The sequence below is a fragment of the Pongo abelii genome, chromosome 9, assembly GCF_028885655.2.
Source record: "Pongo abelii isolate AG06213 chromosome 9, NHGRI_mPonAbe1-v2.0_pri, whole genome shotgun sequence".
Classification (NCBI taxonomy): Eukaryota; Metazoa; Chordata; class Mammalia; order Primates; family Hominidae; genus Pongo; species Pongo abelii.
The window spans coordinates 94363566-94382403 of NC_071994.2; positions in this window are offsets into that span (position 1 = coordinate 94363566).

Here is an 18838-nt window from a genome sequence, read left to right on the forward strand (position 1 = left end):
CGTCCATTTTCATGCTGCTCATAAAGACATACCTGAGCCTGGGCAATTTATTAAAAAAGAGGTCTATTGGACTTATAGTTCCACATGGCTGGGGAGGCCTCACAATCATGGCAGAAGGTGAAAGGCAAGGAGGAGCAAGTCACGTTTTACATGGGTGGTGGCAGGCAAAGAGAGAGAGATTTTGCAGGGAAATTCCCCCTATAATACCATCATATCACCTGAGACTTATTCGCTATCATGAGAACAGCACTGGGAAACACTTGTCCTCATGATTCAATTACCCTCCACCAGGTCCCTCCCACAACAGGTGGGAATTCAAGGTGAGATTTGGGTGGGGACATAGCCAAACCATATCATTCCACCCCTGGCCCCTACCAAATCTCATGTCCTCACATTTCAAAACAAATCATGCCTTCCCAACAGTCCCCCAGTCTTAACTAATTTCAGCATTAACTCAAAAGTCCACTGTCCAAAGTCTTGTCTGTGACAAGGCAAGTCCCTTCTACCTGCGAGGCTGTAAAATCAAAACAAGTTAGTTACTTCCTAGATACAATGAGGGTAAAAACATTGGGTAAATATAGCCATTCCAAATGGGAGCAATTGGCCAAAATAAAGGGGTTACAGGCCCCATGCAAGTCTGAAATCCAGCAAGGCAGTCAAATCTTAAAGCTCCAAAATCATCTCCTTTGATTCCATGTCTGATATCCAGGTCATGCTGATCCAAGTGGTGGGTTCCCATGGTCTTGTGCAGTTCTGTCCCTGTGACGTTGCAGGGTACATCCTCCCTCCTGGCTGCTTTCACTGGCTGGGATTGAGTGTCGGCAGCTTTTCCAGGAGATCTACCATTCTGGGTTCTGGAGGATGATGGCCCTTTTCTCACAGCTCCACTAGGTGATGCCCCAGTGGGGACTCTGTGTGGGGGCTCCAACCCCACATTCCTTTTCTGCACTGCCCTAGCAGAGGTTTCCCATTAGGGCCCTGCCCCTACAGCAAACATCTGCCTAGGCATCCAGGCATTTCCATACATCCTCTGAAATCCAGGCAGCAGATCCCAAACATCAATTCTTGACTTATGTGCACTTGCAGGCTCAATACCACATGGAAGCTTCCAAGGTTATGGACTTGCACCCTCTCAAGCCATGACCTGAGCTCTATGTTGGCCCCTTTCAGCCACAGCTGGAGTGGTTGGGACACAGGACACCAAGTACCTACGCTGCACACAGCATGGGGACCCTGGGCTTGGCACACAAAACCACTTTTTCCTCTGAGGCCTCCAGGCCTGTGATGGGAGGGGCTGCTGTGAAGACCTCTGACATGACCTGGAGACATTTTCTCCATTGTCTTGGGGATTAGTCTCAGTTCCTCTTTACGTATGCAAATTTCTGCAACTGGTTTGAATTTCTGCTCAGAAAATGGGATTTTCTTTTCTATCAGATTGTCAGGCTGCAAATTTTCTGAACTTTTATGATTTGCTTCCCTTATAAAACTGAATGCCTTTAACGGCACCCAAGTCACCTCTTGAATGCTTTGCTGCTTAGAAATTTCTTCCACCAGATACCCTAAATCTTCACTCTCAAGTTCATCCACAAATCTCTAGGGCAGGGGCAGAATACCACCAGTCTCTTTGCTAAAACATAACAAGAGTCACCTTTGCTCCAGTTCCCAACAAGTTTGTAATTTCCATCTGAGACCGCCTCAGTCTGGATTTCATTGTTTATATCATTATCAGCATTTTGGTCAAAGTGATTCAATAAGTTTCTAAGTAGTTCCAAACTTTCCCACATTTTCCTGTCTTCTTCTGAGCCCTCCAAACTGTTCCAACCTTTGCCTGTTACCCAGTTCCAAAGTCACTTTCACATTTTATTGTATCTTTTAAGCAGCACCTTGCTCCTGATACCTATTTACTGTATTAGTCCATTTTCACACTGCTTATAAAGACATAAGTTGATACTGGGCAATTTACAAAAGAAAGAGGTTTATTGGACTTACAGTTCCACGTGGCTGGGGAAGCCTCACAATCATGGTGGAAGGTGACATGCAAAGAGTAGCAAGCTACATCTTATATGGCTGGTGGGGGGCAAAGAAAGCAAGCTTGTGCAGAGAAATTCTCCCATATAATACCATCAGATCTCATGAGACTTATTCACTAGCATGAGAACAGTACTGGGAAAGATTTGCCCACATGATTCAATTACCTCCAACTGGGTACTTCCCACAACATGTGAGAATTCAAGATGAGATTTGAGTGGGGACACAGCCAAATCATGTTACCATCCAAATAGCTTTCAAAAAGGGTCCCAATCTACATGGAGGTTTTTAAGTGTAAGCTATTATCTTAAAAACCTGTAAGCACATTCTTTGTCTTAAGAGGACAATGGTAACAAAAATGTATAAACTGAAATCACATTTACCTATTACGTGTATATAGATGGAATTGTTTAGCAAACATGTATAAGTAAAAATAATTTTGCTTTTTCTGTGTAGCTCTTTAAAAATTGAATTTTAAAAGGAAAAATGTGTTAAGGTCTGTGAAGGGTGAATTGTGTTCCCCTTAAATTTATACGTTGAAACCCTAACCATCAGAACCTCAGAATGTGACTATATTTTGACACAGGATCATTAAAGAGATAATTAAGTTAAAATGAGGTCATTAAGGTAAGCCCTAATTCCATTTGACTGCTGTCCTTATAAAAAGAGGAGATCTGGACACACAAAGGTACCTAGAGATGTACACACAGAGGAATGTTGTTTAAATCACCCAGTCTGTGCTATTTTGATATGTAAGACCTAGCAAATTAATACAAGATTTGAAATGACTGAAACACCATGAGAGAAATTTCTGAAGTTTTATATCTTAAAGTTCTATAGCAAAGACTTATTTTCACATTTTCAGGATAGTAAATTTTTGAAAGAATTGTTGAGCTTTGTCAGGCAGCCAGTTTTCAGCTGATGAATAAAAGTCAGTAAATCACTTGGAAATACAATCCATTGATGATTCCGTTCTAAAATTGTAGTTTTCTAGAGTATGAGACAATGTCAGGTGAAGTGAAGTTAGTGTCTCAGTGATCTCTAAGGCCCTCAATAACCCAGCCTCAGATTCTGCATTTATCCACTCTCTAACCCTCCTCCTTTTAAAAAAGATCACAATGCTTACCTGTTTCTGTGTAGCTCTCATAGCCACCCACATCCACAGCCCCGCCACCACCTCCGCTTCTACCACCTCCTCATTAATGTTGAGCTTGGCTATGTGGCATGATTTTAGCCAGCTGAATTTTGGCAGATATATACCCCAACAAAACACAAGCTTTTAGAGGCACCTCACATTTTTGCTATCTCTCTTTTCTCTCTCTGCCATGAAAACCTTCTGTCTCAGGTAGATGATGTTCCTTTAGACTGAGGTTAGGAACGAGATCACACAGGGAGTCTTTCTAAGGGGGCAGATCCACAGCTGTAAGCTGGGCTCATGCCTCTAGTCCCAAGACTTTAGGAGGTCAAAGCAGGCAGCAGGCAGATGGTTTGAGATAAGGATTTTGAGACCAGCCTGGGCAACATGGTGAAACCCTTTCTCTACAAAAAGTAAAAACAATTAGCCAGACATGGTAGCTCCTGCCTATAGTCAGAGCTTCTTGGGAAGCTGAGGCAAGAGGATCACTTGAGCCCAGGAAGTCGAGGCTGCAGTGAGCCAAGATCATGCCACTGCACTCCAGCCTGGGTGACAAGAGTGAGACCCTGTCTTAAAAAAAAAAAAGAATAAGAAAGAAAGAAAAGAAATAAACGTACACTAGATTTTCAGTTGCTAAGATTTTGAGATTTTTATTGCAGCAAGGCTAATTAATAAAATGAACTTAATAGATTAAGTGATTTTTTCTAATATAAGAACTTAAATCATAATATTCAATAACTTAATAAAAGCATATAAATCACTTACTAGGGAAGGTGAAGAATACAAAGATGATTAAATTTGTCTTTAAGAAGTGGGATAAGTAAATAACTAGATAGAATTCAAATGTGAGTAAATCAAGTGCTATCACAGCTAAAAATTTATTAGGGGAACAAAATGAGGAGAATACATTAATACCAATTTTGGAAATTATCTTAAAATATCTTGTTTGAAAGTAAAACAAATAAATTAATTTCCAATCAAGGTATATTGTCTAAAGATTAATATTTAACAGTATGACTTAAGATTCTCGGCTTAGAATTCAATATACAGCATCAATATCACTGTCTCTTTAAGGAGAACACATTACCCTACCAGGGGATACAGAATTGGAAGATTCTGTTCTGGGTAGTTTGCCTGTATTATTTTTTAATCCATATTGCACTCCTATAAGGTAGGTAATATCATCCTTATGTAACAGAATGGAAAAGTGAAGTCCAAATTTATCAATGATAATCTGCCATAATTGGTGAAGCCAGAATGATATTTATCTAACCTCAAAATGTACTCTTATAATAGCCACAGTATATTTCACTATTGAGGATTAGAGAATGTTGCCTAAGGAAATCCTAACATATATTTGATTGCCCTTTGTTTAGCTCTGACCTCCATCAGAACAAACACCTGCAGAACTGTGATTTTGGTCACTTTGTACCTGCTCTTGTATGTCTTCTTTTCTGATTCTGATAATTCTTGCTCCTCTAACTAGAGTTTGTCTATATTGTTCCCTGTAAATGCAGCATTGCTCTCAATATCTTCTAAACAAATGCAGTGTCAAGTGTATCTCTTTATTTAATCTTTATAATCCATATTAAATTCTTTTTGGAAATAGGATAAAACGTGATGTATGGTACACAGATGAGAGATAGATAAATGACAGATAGATAATAAACAAATAAATTTCTAATGATTGATAGATTAGCTGAAAGTGCACTAGCACCAAATTTTTTATTATAACTACCTCCTGTACATATTTATTATATCATTGTTGGCTTCATAACTGAAGAATGATTATGGCAAATCACAGTAAATTATGACATTTTTAATAACAGGGACCTGTTTTTGATCATCTTAACATATTTTATCACCCAGGCAAAAGATTATCTACTACATGTATAGCATCGTAATAAGGATTGGCTATATAAAGACAAGTAATATATGAAAATTGTGCTGACAAATGAGCTGGAGATCTAGCTCTACAATATGCACCTCAATGGATAATATCTGCTTAGGTATACAATGAAAGTAAAAGAGAAAGGAGAGTTTTCCTTTCAATGACTTTCTTCCTTTTGTCTATACAAATATTATTTTTATAACTTTATATTCTATTATTTAAAAAATGTCCAAAATTGTTTAGGTTTCAGTTATCACTGAACTTAAAGTAAAACTCCCAATAGTAATTTGTTAAACTGACATTGGTAGAAGTGGAAATTAGTACAACTCATTGACAATATCTGCTAAAGCTGAATGTACACTTAGCCTCTGACCCAGGAGTTCTGCTCATAATATAAGAGAAATGAGTATAATTTTCTAGGAATAGACAAGTACAATAATGTTTATAGAAGCACTATTCATCATAATCTCACTGGAAATAACAAAAATGCCCTCCAACTGTAAAATGGACAAATAAATGATAGGATATTCAAAGCAATGGAATTAACAAACTACAAGATGTATGTACATGAATAAATCTTTCAAATGAAACATTGAGCTAAAGGAGCTAGAAACAAAAAAATACCTTCTCCATGATTTCATTCATATAAAATTTAAAAACAGACAAAATTAATCTGTTGTGTTAGAAGTCAGAGTAGCAGTTAACACTGGGGAAAGAAGTGTTTGGATGGGGGGATGAGAAGACTTCTGGGGTGCTGGGAAAGTTATTTCTCATCTGCTTTCTGGTAACATGGATGTGTTCATTTTGTGAATATTTATGGAGCGCTACCCTTATCCTTTGTGATTTTTAAATCTATGCTATACAGCAATAATTAATTTGATAAATAAATGAATTTTTGTCTAATGCTATAAAATTTGTTGCAGACAAACCAGAGAAAATGATAATAGGAGAATAAGTTACAGAAGAAAATGCAAAAATAATAACTCAGATATTACAATATGTAAAAAGCTGTTCTGTGTGTCTACTGTGATAGTAAATGGGAATGTGTGTGGCAACACAGAACAATAGTCAATAGATACAGGAATAGATTTCTGCAGGCTACTGTGGCATTTACTCTGAGAACTTTAAAGAACTTACACACCATCAGCAGTACAGAAGGCTTCAAAGTGCAGATTGAGAACACTGTACCCGACTGCCTTGAGCATGCTTAGCCCCTTCTAATCACTGACATTAGGTAGAGCTGGGTCTGGGTAGCACTCTGATAAGATGCTTAAATTACAGGAATCAAGCAGTTTACTTTACAAGATTCCTTCACTCCTGAGATGTCGGCTTCTGTAGCAGTAGGTTTCCTTTGTACTCAGAAGACAGACAAAGGTGGCTATTTGGCTATTTTCTCTTAAATTGAGTCCTAACCCATAGAAATGAGGCTAAAAAAAGTGGCTGACAAGACTTTGCAAATTATATGAATTAGATTAATAATGCAGCAACATGGATTACATAATTGAATGGGATCATGTGGAATGTTCTCTCAGAATGTGGTTCTCTCTGAATGTGGGTCTCAGAATGTGCAGTCTCTAGAATATGGGTCTGCAACCTCCTGAAAGGCCTAGAGCCTCTGACTTCTGCATATTTCTACACATTGCATAAGTTTTCAGATCTTTGATAAGATTAATGGGCAATCTTTGAAAACTCACCTTTGTAACTAAGAGGCTATAACTCAGAGATTTTGCTTTAATTTTCTCTTTAGGGTTGCTCTGTCTTTTGCTTCCTGCAACCCCCCATGCATTCAGAAAACAGTACCGGAAGAAAAAAGAAATACTAATGAGGTATACTTCTGAAAGGAGAGGGATGGAAAATGTGTTGTGTACCTGTGATGTACTCAGAAACACATAAATCCTATAACTAAATAATTTAACATGTGAGTGAAGTGAGAAACAGTCTTGATACATTCATGAGAGTCACACAAAAAAATGAGGAACAATGCTAGGATTTTCTTCCCAAATACGTCAAAAAACAACCCATTTCTATTTTTACCACTCCACACTGCCACCCAAAGGAAGTTTTATCACTGCGTGGTACTCACACTGATGTTCCCAGGAACAGAAAATTAAATTAGAGCCCATTTAAAACTGCCAAAAAGAGTGCAGCAAATCATCCACTTAGTAAAAAGGCACATATGCCTTCTGATCAAGAAAATGATATATTTATGACAAAATGTCTATACTCACAAAATATGTGCCTCTTATTTTTTTATTCAGAAACTCATTTGAACATAAGCTGCTATGTTGATATGTAGGCAGTTGCATTTTTCTGATTAATTGTACATATCTTGCATGAAATCGATTTCTTTGTTTTGATGATGATTTTATTTCAAAGGAAACATATATGAGCTTCAACTACTGGGATTTTTTTCTTAAATAGAAACGAGTCCTGTTTGGCAAATAGGAACAAACAGGCTCTATTAATACCTCAACTCCTAAGTCACAGAAAAGCTGCACAAAAGCAGTACGTACCCAAGTTGAGGTTGAGTTCCTACCTTCAACAAAGCTGCCATTTAAAGATCCTGTATGATCCAGCCTGTAGAATTTAGGTCAGCACTGCTATTTCCTAGCCTTCTCCTACTGTTACACTTACATAGTACTGAAAACAGCTCTGCCTTTTTATTTAAACTTAAAAAGACCAAACATGTGACAAGAAATCACAATCTTAGAGGAAAGGTAATGCAAAACTATTTGTTTTAAGAAAATTGCAAAGATTAATTAGTGTGGCTAAACAGTGCTCTCGTTGATTTGCTATTAGGGGTGTGTGTGTGTGTGCGTGCGTCTGTCTATATGGCATATACAGGTAAGCAATGATTCCAGACAACAATAAAATAATAACTGTTACCATTTATTGGGTACTGCGTACCAAGTCTATGACAAACATAGATTTTATGTCATTCAGATTTGGACATGAAGATTAACTATTCCTGCAAGCTCTTAGGTTATGGGTAATTTTCTCAATTTCCATGAGATTTAATTTACTCTTTCTTAACATAGGCATAATAATACACTTCTTGGGTGGTTATTGCAAGGTAAGCGAAGAGCTCACCTTACACAAATTATTTACCCGTTTCCTGGCCCTTTTCTTATTCTATAATGGTTATTTGTGTTATTTTTGTTTCCCTGCTGTAGCATACTTTTTCTGAAGTAAAGACTGTGAAGTTATTTTTTTCATTTTTCTTTCTCAACAGCTTGTGATATGCCTGATATATAATTATTGAAGAAAACAGAAGAGACAAAGTCTTCTGATTTAATTGCTGCTACTAAAGAACATTCACAAGGTGACAATGGACTCTGAACAGACTTTAATGTTCTATCCAGTACACTAGAAGCATGAACATGAAGAATACCTCATCAATATCCTTTTTTTTCAGATATGTTGTCAGGATAACATGAAATAATGTTTGTAAAATGCTTATCTCTGTGTCTGGTGTACTGCAGGCCCTTAACAAATGGATTTGCCTTTCTCTCTCTCATGAGAAGGCTCCATGCCCATCTCCACATTGGTGTTTCTACTTTTATTTTTCCATGTGACATAAAAGTCAGTTCCTCTCTCTAAAGCAGACCTTATCCCAGCTTCCCAAAGAGACGTTGTGAGAAGTTGCCTTTTTATCTGAACTCCTACACCATTTATCTCCAGAGCGTGGACTGAGCATACGTGTGGCAGGGGGTTGATACTTGGCTCTCTGTCCTAGCCTGCCTGCTGTACACCTTTGGATAATTTATCTGTTTCTCTGTGACTCAATCTGATTTTTCCTGCTTTTTGATGCAGTCTAAAATTTTAAAAGTCTTAGGGTGCCTGTGTTATTCATTTTTTCATATGCACTAATTTTATTTCTAATTATCTGCTTCTTAATCGTCAGATTCTGGGTCATATTTACTTAAATGTGCCCTTCACAATGCCAAACTGATCGATACTTTAAAAATACTACTGATTGATTCAATGGGAAGAGCAGCTCTAACTAAGTGTGACTTGGTCAGAAGTTCATCAACTCTACTGGTGGCCTTGGCATTAGATAGAGGTGCTGGTCCCAACATCATAGATAACCTCAAAACGGGGGTCATAACATCAGAACAGAGATCTTGGAGCCCAGAGAAACTCAGGCATAGAGAGTGTAGGGCAGCTCTTTAGAGTCCTCATTCCGGGACTTCTATGGAAAAAAAGAAGGTTAAGTCTTTTGAGATATTTGGAAACTAGTCTTTAAGAACAAGTTTGCCTCAGCATTTCACAAGCTTCATGACTTTGCTCAAGTCACATCACTTCCCTAAAATTCGATTTCCACATACATAAAATGTCATAATATGTCTTTCTTCAGCAAAGATCGAAAAAGAAAATATACAGAAAACACACATGAAAACTGTAAATCACAAAATACAAACTATAAACTTAAGCAGTTACATGATTTTTCAGCCAAGGCCTAGCATCTACATAAAATATGAGTACTGAAAATACCACTAGGCTAAAGGGTTACAACTCCAGTAATAATGATGTTAATGTTACCAGATAAAAATTAACTTTGCAGTCAAAGTGCTTAATAAAACATGTATATTATATAATAAATATTTTAGAGTGAAAATAATTCACCATACTATTTTAAAGGAAAAAACGCTGTAACATGTTTAATAGTTTGCAGCTGACATTGTGAAATTGGAATTCAGTGTTCACTAACGGTAATTATGGGAAAACTAACTAAATTAACTGTGTTATACATTTTCATGCTTGAGAGAAAGTCAGGAGGACATTATTTACTTCCCTTCAAAATGAAGTTTTAGTGGGATCTAAATGAACACACATACATTCACATGAGAACATGCACACACACATACACACAGAAACACAGAAAAGCTAAAGCAGACAACTTCAGATTTATAGACTTTTTAACCTTGCAGATAACAGTGTGGTCAAAGTTCTCAAAAGCAGCCTTTGTATTGTTTTAGGTAATGAAATCCCAGGCATTGAAAAAATTCTCATAATTAAGGAAGACCTGGGCATGAGTTGGGCTCTGCCTCAGTAGTGCTTATGGCATGAGGTGGGGGCCAAGACTGAGTGAAATTTGATTTTAACACCCAGAAACCATTCCCGTTGTTAAAAAGTAGCTGAGCATCACTTATTGGATGAAAAGCCCAGTTGGAGCAGCAGTTTTTGTCCATCTTCATGGAAAGGAAGTGCAATCCAGTAAGCAGGGCCTGTATCAGAATCTTCTAGGCCCAAATTTAGGCAGAATAGTAATTCCAGGTGGTCAGTTCATTTAAAATATTCCATTCAATGGATATTTATTACATGCTTACAATGGATAAAGGATGAGGAAAAACAGATATAGCCTTGCCGTTATGGAGCTTACAGTCTAGTAGGAGAAATGAATATTAATTTCATAATCACACAAATAAGTGTATAAATGAAAAATGGGGTAATTGTTATAAAAAGAAGTAAATACTTTTATGACAATTTATAGGCAAGAAATTAGGCCTTGTGTGTGTATGGGGAAGGGGTCAGATAGACTTCCCTGAGGAAATTGTTTATTTAATTAATTAGGGTGAGAAAAGATTGAATGTTTGATTACAAACAACCCCGATTAATAATGGCTAAGCCTACACAAATCTAAAAGGGACATCCCTTGTTGAGAAGCATTATTTTGGGGCAGCAGTCCTCCATAAAGCCTCCCTGGCAGCCATGCTTCTTCAATCTACTCCCTCTGCCACCTTCCATAGTGGCACCCACAAAAGGGAAAGGGAGAGGCTGTAGGAAGAACACACACACACTATGAGTTGCCTCTGCCCAAGAAGGGCATTGGGTAATTCAGATATAACTGAATTTAGCATTAAATGTGTTTTAACCATATTACCTTAGGATAGCTATGATGAAGCCATACAGAAAACAGAAGAAACCAGAGGGGCCAGTGTTATTACTCAATGTAAGACTTCTTGAGGGGAGCACCTGAGACAGATAGGTGGCAGAGGGAGAATGTGGAACTGTGGGCAGGTTGTTTATTAGAATTTCCAGGGGAAAGAATGGCCAAGACAGGGTAAACGAGCTTATGGTTGGTTAGCTATGTTTGAAAGTAGTACCCTCATGAAATTCATGGTCACTGTGACTGTTAAAGCATAAAATTTAGGGCTGTCTAAAGTCTCCAGAAGTTTTCGGGTGAAGCAGGGTTTACTTGAGAAGAGCTTGTAACCATTTTGTAGATTTTAAAGCATTAGTTTGCAGGAACTAATTATGGTTAATACAAATGATAATAACTCCAAGATACATATGTCTAACACTGATTATTTCACTCAGCTCCAGGCTAATGGATTCACATTTCTTTAAGACAGTAACAGACATTGAAAAAAGTAAAATATTCAGAAATAGCTCTTGATTCTTACCACTCACCTTAATCTATTTCTTTCCTATTCTATTCTATGTTAGTATGTATCATCCATATACACCTCTTGTTTAAGCCTAAAACATAAGTATTTGCTTTGATTTTTCCCTTTTTCTCACCCACCATAGCTAATCTACCAGTAAGTGGTATCAGATCTACCTCAAAATATGTATCAAACCCATTTGCTCCATTTTATTCTGAAAGTCTTCACTGCTATTATTCTACTTCATATCACTGGCCCCAGCAACATTACTTGTTTGCCTCAGATTACAGCTGAAATTAAATTGAAACTCATTGATGTGGTGTACAAAGCTCTACACATTCTAGTCCTTGCCTACTTCTCCAACTTCATCATCCTCACTAGGTCATGATGCACCATCCTCTCTGGCCATTTCTGTGCCTTGAACATTCAATCCCTCTCCCTCTGAAGGGTTTTTGCATTTGCTGTGCTCTCTGACTGGAAATGTTTTCTTTCCCCCAACACTCATCATTTGGCTTGGTATTTCCATCAAAATATCAGAGATATTTCCTATAACTAACCTAAAAATGATAAGCCCCACTCGCATATCTATCACTACAGTTACTGTCTAAGTTTGAATTCCCTGTAAAAAGAGACTGAGACTGAGACAATGATTTGCATGCAGGTAATTTACCCAGTAGCTATCTCAAGAAGAAAGAAGAAAAAAGAAAGAAGAAAGAAGGAGGAGGAGGAGGAGAAAGAGGAGGAGGAGGAGGATGAGGAGGGAGGGAGAGGAAGGAGAAGAGGAAGAAAGAAGAATAAAGAAAGAAGACAAGAAAGAAGAAAGAAGAAGAAAGGAGGAGGAGGGGGAGGAGGGGGGGAGGAGGAGGGGGAGGAAGGGGAGGAGGAAGAGGAGGAGGGGGAGGATAGGAAGGAGGAGGAGACGGATGGGGATGATGGAGAGGAGGAGGAGAAATAAATAAAGAAAAGGAGGGGGAGACAGAGAAAAAGGAAAAGCTGTCAAATGTGTTTTACCGAGTCAATAGCATCTGGAGCTCATGGGATTTAATTCCTCTGGAAATTCCTGGAGAAACAGTACAGTATAAGCCTCATAAATTTTTTGTCTGCAAGAAAGAAGGGTGGACATTTATCTCCAAACTTCCATCCATCAAAAGTTGAAGGTTTTCCTATGGATATTAATTCTCCTGTTTTACCTGTATCCTGGTGAAAGACCTCCCTGGTTTTTAAGAAAGCCCTGAGTGGGGGAAAAAAAAAAGCAGAGAAACAAAAATCTTATTCAGACATGCTGGTGTCATATCTGAGAATTGTCCATCAAACTTGATGCTGTATTCAGAGGTAAGCTGAAGGAAAGGTGATGCAAATCAGCAAAAGTGTTGGCCACATTATCACTATGACTACTTAAAACGTTTTTTGATATATCATAGGAAGTATGGACAATTAAAGGGAGACTAGTGACATGATCTGATACATATTTTTTTGTTTTTGTTTATTATACTTTAAGTTCTAGGGTATATGTGCACAATGTGCAGGTTTGTTACCTTTGTATACATGTGCCACGTTGGTGGCTGCACCCATTAACTCGTCATTTACATTCAGTATATCTCCTAATGCTATCCCTCTCCTTCCTCCACCCCACGACAGGCTCTGGTGTGTGATGTTCCCCACCCTGAGTCCAAGTGTTCTCATTGTTCAGTTCCTACCTATGAGCGAGAACATGTGGTGTTTGGTTTTCTGTCCTTGTGATAGTTTGCTCAGAATGATGGTTTCCAGCTTTATCCATGTCCCTACAAAGGACATGAACTCAGACATGATCTGATATTTAAAAATGATAGAACCTAATTTGGATTGATTATAATTTTGATTCATAACATAATCTTGCTTGGTTACCTGCATGATCTACTTTCATCTAGTTATTTAATGACTTCTTTGTAATAATATTATAAATAACCATACATTAACCATTCAAAATAAGAGTTAAAATCTTGACAAAACCATGGACTCCACCACCAATTTATGTTCCATACTCTCAACCCCTATACAGATACGCGCTATCACGAATCCAGTGTTTTTAACTACTCCCTGTCCTCTGCCATCTCTATGAACTCCTAAAATGTACGTATACATTTTAGATTCATTGTTTTTATCCATATAGAAGTTATATCATGATTGAAATACTTTGAAACTTGTATCTTAATTTAATACCAGATTTTTAAAAGACATCCTTGTCACTATAGATCATTTTTTTCTGATAGCTATATAGTATTTCATTGTGTGAATATAACATCCATTATCCTTTCGAGGGTCCTTTGAGTACTTAAAGCATTTTACTGTTGTGCACAGTTCTGCAACATACATCCTTATATTCCTATTTCCTGTTAATTATGTGCAAGAGTTCCTCCTGAGCCTCTACCTAAGAGTGAAACTGCTGAGTTACAAGATACGTGATATTTAATTTTAAGAGGTAATGCCAAACTATTTTCCAATATGGTTTCACCAGTTTATACTTCTCACAGCAATGTTTGAGAAATCCTGTAGGTCCACATTTTCTCCGACTCTTAAGCTACCTGTGGATTAATTTTAAAAGTCTCATCAATGCTTTCTAATCTTATTTCTAATCTGTTTTTATCTGCCGTTTTAAACTATATCCACCTATATTTTCTGTAAGTGTTAAAAATGTATTATGTGATCTAGAACTTATTTCTTCTTCTGCTGTTTATCTTTTCAAATAGTTGATGAATTAGATCTAATTTTGTCTTCTTCCATATTTATTATCACTTTTGCCAGTTTCATTTATTGAACAATACTTTCTACACTGCTTTTTCATGCTACCTCTCTTTTATACAAAAATTTCATGGCAAGTGGCTTTGATTCTAGGCTTTCTGTTTCCTGACCACTTTTTCTATCCTTCTCCTAACACCATATTATGTTTAGATAATTTCATAATAAATACTGGTATCTGTTATGTCGAGTCCTCTCTCCCTGCTTTTCTTCCTCAGAAATGTCCTAGGTAGTCTTGATCTTAATTCTCCTTATAAATTTTAGTACCATCAAGTTTCATTTAAAAAACCCAGTTGAGATTTTGATTAGATTTTATCTATAAATCAATTTGGGAAAAGCTAACATCTTTATCATATTGTCTTCCATTCAATGAACATGGCATGTCTCTCCATGTATTTCAGTCCCTTGTAATATCTCTTAAGGAAAGTTTATATGTTTTTCTGCAGAAACCTTAAACAACTATTGTTAAATTGATCTCTATGTACTTCATATTTAAAGAATATGTTGATATATGTTTGTATTTAAAGAATATGTTGATATATATTTGTATTACATGTACATTTTATTCTGTATCAATATTAACATATTCTTTTCTTTTCCTTTGACTCTATGTTTTTTAAGACAATGTTACCTTTTACTCAGGTATTTGATCACTTTTACTTCATATGTCTTTTCATAAATATACTAAGTTGTTTCTTCTTTTTAAGAATTTAATTCCAAAATGTTTTTAATGTAGAGGTTTGTCCAAAAAAATTCTGAGAGCTTGTATGCCTAAAATATTTTATGCCCTCATATTGTTAGTTCAAATTTTCTTACATTCAATGACTTGTGTGGGTAAAGAGGCTATTCTATTATATTCAAACATAAAAAGTTGGCTTACAAATTCAAAATAATAATATGTTTATTATAATCAGCTCAGAGGAATAAGCTTTGGAACATAGAGACCCCCAAATCAGAAAACCACAATTAATCATTCTCCACCTCATAAAACATTTTCTTAGGTCAAATCTTCACCCTTTGCCTTGTAGAAAAAATATCATTAGGAGAAGGTGCTATTTAAATTATAATTCTTCAGTCTTAAGAATTTGGAAAGGGGGAGTTAGAGAATAAATTATTACCACGTCAGTTATTTCCCAGCAGTTTTTTCCCAGCTCCTCACAAGCACAGGGCTCTGAGCTATCCTGATTTTTCTCTTGGGAACAGATGGACAAGAGACCTGTGTAAGCAAGTGTAGATGTAGACATAGTTTATCATAAAGGAAAATGGAGGGAAGGGATGGTAGAGAGAAACAAATGCAGAATGCCAACATTTCCCCTCCGCTAACCTAACTGGACTGTTTCCTGTTCCAAGACAGTGGCATCACTCTCTCCATCAACCTGCATTGCCACTGCCTCTCCCTCCATTCACCTTTCTCCATCACAGAAACATACCAATTCACAATAGCATTTCTCTGTGCAATTCCTGGTTGCTTTTTCTTTCTAAAGCGTTTTTTCAATTTTCTGTCTCTTGATTTTCTTTCTAGAGTTGATATGGTTCAGAGTCCGGATTGTACCTGGAGTTGAGTTATCTGATTTTATGTCTTAAATGCTGACCTTGGCTCCTGTGTGGAGAATTGGGCTCCTTTGTGGAGAATTGGGCTCCTGTGTGGAGAATTGGGCTCCTGTGTGGAGAATTGGGCTCCTGTGTGGTCCGGCAGCTGAAAGAAAATGGCAGCTTGAGCCAGGGTGGGAATAGTGGAGATCAAGAAGCAGGTGTGATGCATCTTGAAGTTATTGCATTACTCTAGGGAAGTCAAAATGGGAACTATGAAAAACACGAAGCCAAATAGTGTAAAGTGTTAACCAGTGCTAGGTTAGAGTATTTTTTCAATAGGATGACAGAGAAGGCACCTCTGAGAAGAACAGAAGGAAATTCGAAGAAGAAGGAAGTAAATAGCAAGTAAAAGTGCCTAGAGAAAGAGCTTAAGATTGTCTCGATGAAGGTGGTCATTATGAAATTGTAGAGAAATGTTGATTCAGGATATACTTGAAAGATGTCACCAACATGAACTACTGATGGATTTAAACTGAAAAGAAATGGAAAGCAAAGAATTTTAGATGACTCTAGGTTCTAAGTGAGACTTATCTGAAATGTTTGTTTTCAATGTATTTACTCATTTACTATTTTTTTCATTAGTATTTAATTATTTATTCATTTTTTAGAGGAATAGAAACTCTTTAAGAAGTCTTTGTTATGACTTTTACTATTCTACTCTCAGCACATAGAAGAGTGCTTGGAACACACAAAGAGCTTAACTGCAATTGTTGAGGGAATAAATGATGCAACCACCCCCTGAAATTCTTCCCAGATAACACAAATAAGACTATTTCTGCCCTCATGGCACATTTTCTATTTATTTATCTAACATCACATTTGCCGAGTTATACTGATATCATCTATTGCTGTAAGTATATTTCTCAGTAGATTGTAAAATTATTGATGACAGGGTCAAGTATTTTTTATTTCCCTAGCACCTAATCATTTGTTAATTTGTTGGATAAATATTTCTTGGGGACCTATTGTGTGTCAAACACTTCTCATGCCAAAGGAATGCAGCAGTGAAGAAGCCCAATGATAACTGCCCTGGAGCAAACTGCATTTTCAGACGGGGAAGAAAAACCCATATAAGCAGGAAATGTTAAGAGCTACATTTAGGATATGTGTCTCAACTCATCCAATGTCACTTAGAGGGCACTAAGTACAGTTTATCAAGCTGCTTAAATTTGAAACAATGGAGAAAATGAGCAATTGGCAGATGCTATGGAGGTTATTAAATGAATCTTTCACTAACATTGATAATGGTTATCAATTGACCACTTAAAGAAGGAAATGAGATAGTCAAGGACTAGGAGTAAGATTTTCTAAGAACCAAAGTAATATAAAAGATAAATAAAAAGTTTTGCCAAGACATATAATAGAAGGTGATTCTTGAGTGGACTTACCAAAGGTCAAAGTATAAAAAGGTAAGGAAAGTAACCTCTCCTTAAAGCAGAGACTTGACCATTAAAGTTAGATAAAAGCATAAGTAAATCAATAAAGTCTAGACAGGAGACAAGATTGGATGCCCAGAATCCTGGGGAGATAACTCTAGAAAAGAGAGAAGATAAATACATTAGGACATAAAGGAAACTAGAACAAAATATATGAGAAGTGAGGAACAATGTTAGTAGGTAATGAAAATCTGTCATTTTGAGAATTCTGGTGGGGACGCAAAAGAAAAATAAATTTGGCTTTGGTGACTTTTCTAAGGGTGACATCTTGAAACTATTGCCAGAAGACAAACAGAAAGCAAGCAAAACACAGTTAATTGGCATAAAACAGCATAGCAAATTTTCAGTCCATCATTGATTTTTGACAGGACTCTGATAACCACAGTCTTATTAATTCACAAGTTCTGACACCAAAATCCAATGACTATTATTGTTACTATGCATTGGAAAAAAATTACTGTCTGTTAAGAATTATTTTTCAGTACAGTATTTTCTAGGAAATGTTTATTTATTGCTGATTATTATCATAATATCTGCCTAATTCCAAAAGTAAATAATGGTTTTCTGTTAGAAATAATTTACAGTGCAACCAAATAATTTTAAAAAGCACAAATATAAGAAATTATAGAAAGTAATAAAAAATCATTAGATCACAAGTCCTAGACTAGGAGAAGCTATTGAAAATTAGAATTGGGCAGATGGGGGAGCTTAGTAGCAACTAAAACTTATTCTAAGAAGAAAAATTACAGTCAAACTTAACCTTGAACATTTCTTAAAAATATTCCTAGATGACCAGAACCTGGATTCTATAAGCTCAAAATTTCATATTTATTTTTCTCTTCCCTAGCTCTCATTTTCTTTTTTTTTATTTTGTTTTGTTTTGTGTTTTTTTTTCTTTTTATTATTATTATTATTATTATTATTATACTTTAGGCTCTATTGTACATGTGCGCAATGTGCAGGTAAGTTACATATGTATACATGTGCCATGCTGGTGCGCTGCACCCACCAACTCGTCATCTAGCATTAGGTATATCTCCCAATGCTATCCCTCCCCCCTTCCCCCACCCCACAACAGTCCCCGAAGTGTGATGTTCCCCTTCCTGTGCCCATGTGTTCTCATTATTCAATTCCCACCTATGAGTGAGAATATGTGGTGTTTGGTTTTTTGTTCTTGTGATAGTTTACTGAGAATGATGATTTCCAATTTCATCCATGTCCCTACAAAGGACGTGAACTCATCATTTTTTATGGCTGCATAGTATTCCATGGTGTATATGTGCCACATTTTCTTAATCCAGTCTATCATTGTTGGACATTTGGGTTGGTTCCAAGTCTTTGCTATTGTGAATAATGCTGCAATAAACATACGTGTGCATGTGTCTTTATAGCAGCATGATTTATAGTCCTTTGGGTATATACCCAGTAATGGGATGGCTGGGTCAAATGGAATTTCTAGTTCTAGATCCCTGAGGAATCGCCACACTGACTTCCACAAGGGTTGAACTAGTTTACAGTCCCACCAACAGTGTAAAAGTGTTCCTATTTCTCCACATCCTCTCCAGCACCTGTTGTTTCCTGACTTTTGAAT